Source organism: Bison bison, unplaced genomic scaffold (genome assembly GCF_000754665.1).
Source record: "Bison bison bison isolate TAMUID 2011002044 unplaced genomic scaffold, Bison_UMD1.0 scf7180017864317, whole genome shotgun sequence".
Taxonomy (NCBI): domain Eukaryota; kingdom Metazoa; phylum Chordata; class Mammalia; order Artiodactyla; family Bovidae; genus Bison; species Bison bison.
Genome location: NW_011494889.1, coordinates 1,632,867 through 1,637,031, shown reverse-complemented (window position 1 = coordinate 1,637,031; position 4,165 = coordinate 1,632,867). Strand labels below are relative to the sequence as shown.

At 53.3% G+C, this 4,165-nt stretch overlaps 1 protein-coding gene across 1 annotated transcript in view; it reads left to right on the top strand.

The window, feature by feature from the left end:
- The window catches only part of SUSD4 (sushi domain containing 4), a 134,673-nt gene that overhangs the window by 71,495 nt on the left and 59,013 nt on the right, over nt 1-4,165 (top strand). The window lies entirely within an intron of this gene.

Genomic DNA, 4,165 nt, shown 5'->3' with positions numbered 1-4,165 from the left:
CTGATCATCAACATTGCAGAAAGACATTAAGAGAACAGCGCCACAGAAAAATGACCCGGGCTGAGAACCAATCCGCTAGGGGGTAATTTGAAAAGTGAAATCTGAAGCTGTGGCAAGCCGTAGAAAATTACTATCTTGCTCAATGGGATTAGTTGTCCAAAATGAAGAATATTTTCTTCTTATACCATCTCATTTTCTGATCCCTCTCTTTTTACCAGTTGTACTGATTTCCCTCTTCTGTGCCAAGGGCTGGATCCCAGGGCCAACAGCCTCCTGGTCATTAGCGCTGTCCCAGGCACAGAGCACAGCCCGAGGCTAGCTGTGGTGATGTGAAAGCAGAGAAAGGGGGTGGGAATGTCCTTTTTGAAAGGAAAGAACAAGTATAGAGAGAGCACAAAGTAGGAGTCATTGGGAAATTCTGCCGTTCTCCATTGTCATTTCCATGACACCCTCATCACTTTCTTATGAGAGCAGGGGTCATTTTCCCAGTGGGTCAGGACTGCATCTTCAGCTCTCGCTTGAATGATCTGCCCTTCTCTGAGAGAGAATAGCTTTGTGGCTCAGGGCAGGGCGGTGTGAGAAGCTGAGGCATCTGTGCCTAGGACTCAGCAGGCGGCATGGCTTATTTATGAGCGAGGGGTGATTGGCCAAGAAGTGTGTGTGTGCTGCGTAGGGGAGGCTCAGATGTCTCCATCAAATCCTTAGTGTAAACCTACCTTAGACTTTACAGTGGAGACAGAGGAGGAGGGCTCAGGTGTTTGAGGATGTGGACTGGAAGAAGATTATGAAAATATAAGGGATGCAGTCTTCTCAGGCTGGGAGGAGAAAGGAAGGTGAGAGAGTGTTGGGAGTGTGTCTGTGCTGGGGGACAACTTTCACACCTGCCTGTCTGTTGAATACAAAAACCTCTGGGACTATCAGAGCGACTGGTATGACTGGTGGGATGGGGTAGGGACCTTTGCCTGAGTCCAGCAGAGCATGTGACTCCCTCCACCCACCTACCCACCCACCTTCCATCCATTCATCTTCTGTCCATGTATCCATCCGTCCACCCATCCATCTACCTACTCATTCTCCATCCATTCATCTTCTATCTATCCATCCACCCACCCACCTATCTTCTATCTGTCTACTCATCTATGTTTTTTCTTTGGCCATGCTAATTCCTCAACCAGGGGTCAAGCCCATGCCCCCTGCAGTGGAAGCATGGAGTCCTAACCCCTGGACTGCCAGGGAGGTCCCACCACCCACCTCTCTTCTGTCCACCCACCCACCTATCCTTTCCATCTGTTCGTCCATCCATCCATCCAGCCAGCCACCCATCTTTCACTAGCAGCTCTTGTGAAATGCCCACACTCACTATAGGAGGAGGTGAAGATTAAGATCCCATCTACCCCTTCTAGGAGTTCACAGCCCAGTGGGAGAGACACCTCAGTAGACCAGTGATAACAAGGCAAGGGCCACTCCAAGCGAGGACAGCCCAGGTGCCTAGATGGGAACAGAGGCTTCCTATTCAGACTCTGAAGGAAGAAGGAAGGCTCCCAGGGGGAGATGCTGTTAAGTCCTGGAGGATGAGCACATTATGGGGTACGTGCCTACCTCATTGGAGGTTCTGGCACCATTCTCCTTCCTGCCTCAGTGATTCAGGTTCCCTTCCCACCCACATTCAGGTGGGGAGAACTCACCCCACCTGCCTCCCCTTTACTCCCCTCCCCAACCCACAGCCTTTTTTCTTTCTCCCTACTATGTAGAGACATACTGGAATCTCTTTCATCTTCAAATTTTATTACAATAAAACCCCTCCCTTGACCCTGATCCCAGGATAACTCCCACCTTATGCTCTTTTGTTCACACCAAGCATCTGGAAAGAGAAGCCCATGCTTACTGTCACCCACCCCACCCCATTCAAACATCAGCAAGCAGGCACCCTCCCCCAGGACAGTTCCTCCCTGTCCCTGAAGCCGCCTGGGCTTGGTCCCAATGTCCCAGTCTCCAGCCAGTGGATGCTTCTCAGACTCAGAAAGCAGGTCTGTGGGTGGTGGTTGACGCTGCTGCCCATTCCTTCCTTCCCTTCCCTCGCTTGCATAATGCAGTCAGGTCTTCCTTCTCCATGGCCCTGGATTCCCAGGGTCCTCTGTGGGTGCCTGGGCTGCACCTCCTTTTACGCTGTGTTTGTTCCCAGAACAGCGTGCCTGCCCATGCCCGAATGTCCAACCCAGGGCACCGTGGAGCTTCAGACTCGGCAGACATGCCTGCCTGGGTGTCCCCACTACCCCGCAAGAGCTCAAACTCCCTGCCTCCCTAGTCCACATGCAGGGCCTCACCATCTACTCCATCATCAGCATCAGAACCTGGGAGTTTTCCTAGACGCCTCTCTTTTACCTCGTTCCCCTGACCCCGTCCTCCATCCAGTGGGTCACAGCTTTTGTGAGTCTGTGTCCTTATTGTTGCCCATTGGCCTCGCTCTTCCATTGCCTCCACCTTGGTTCCAACTCCTGGTTTCCCACCCGGTTGCAGCTCAAGCCCTGAGATCCCACAGTCCTTAGTTGCTGGTCCTCAGGCAGGTGTGGGGCTGGCTGTCTCACAATCGCTGGGACAGCTTTCTAAAACTCAAGACTTCCTGGCCCACCCCAGCCAGACAGCCTGGGTCAGTGGATGTCCTTTTACAAAGCTGCCTTCTTGCTCCTGAAGTGCAGCTGGAGGCCTGGGAGGCGCTTCTGATGAGCTTCCTGCCTCCAGCTTGGTCGCATCAGTCAGTCATCAATGTGGGTACAAGAAAGATCATTCAAAACTGCAGATCTGATTCCGATCATGTCACTGTTCGAAGCTCTCAGTACTAGCCACAACCCCATCCCTCACCCCTTCATTAAGTCCAAACCCTTAGCTAAGACACACAGTCTTTCATGATCTGCAGCCAGCGTCTCTTGCCCTCCCTCCACCCTGCACAGGGCTCCGCCTGTGCAGTCAGTCACCCTGCCCCCAGCCCAACAGAACCACCTCTTCCCTGAAATGCACTCAGCTGCTTCTGACCTCCCCACGAGTGCCCTTCCTCGCTCTCACTGGCTGGTGTCTGCTCAGCTGTGAGGTTTCAGCTCCAGGTCTTCTGGAGGCCTGTCCCCTCCTCTTACCCTCAGCTTACCCTTCCGTGGCCGCCCACCGTCGGATGCAGCTTCTCTTTGACTTACAGCATGTGAGTCAGAATGACTTTCACCCACAGCCTGCCAGAAAGTGTCCAGACCACTCAGGTTTCTGAATGTTCCTGCTTCTGGGCTTTCTAGGCTGGGATGGAATTCCAGCGCTGCTAGTTGCCATGTCAATACCGTGATGGACGTATGTTTAAAGAACCCACCCTGTGATGGCCAGACTTGGAAGGAAACCTTCATCACTTGGGAAACACTTGACAATCTACTTTTCCTTTGAAATAAAAACATGAAGCCATCACTTAGCGACCTGCTGGTACTTTATTGCCCTCGCCCAGATGGGTATTAATCGTCACCCTCCGCTGGCCTGGAGCACACCATGTGCTGTCAGAGTGCTCACAGCGGGGCAGAGCTGCGGCTGCATGTGAGTGGCGCTGAGGCTGGGTGGTGTCTCCTTTGTCAAAGCACCTTCTTTCTGTTCAATAAAATATCAGAGCTGCTCCCACTGAAAAGATGTAGTGGAGTCAGATGTGGCTGCTGTTGCCTTCCCTGCCTTCCTCCTTGGCTTCCCACTTGGTCCACAGCCTTGCGCTGTCTGCAGAGGGAACGTGTCATGGCTTCTGGACACCCTGTCACTGTGGCCCCTCCCTTGCCATGTGGCTTTCAACCCAGTGGTGCTGGCAGGGTGTCCAGGGTCACAAGGTCAGTTGGGGAGGACCACAGGTGAGTCCTTCATGAGCCTGTGAAAGTTTGGATGGGGAAAATCACCTACCAGCTGAGGGCATTTTGCAAGTCCAGCTGTTGCAGAGGATCAGATGTCTCCTGAGGCCGGCATCTGGGCATCACCTGGAAATCAGGTAAATCCTCCAAGGGCTCCAGCGATGCTGCCTCTGGGTCTGAGCTGGGTTTTCTAAGGTGGCCCAGGCTGTTGCTGACCCTCTCCCACCTCGGGGACCATCAGCTGCCCTGGGGGCGGGGATGGATGGGCACCCCAACCCCTGTCCCGATGGAGTTACACGTATTTG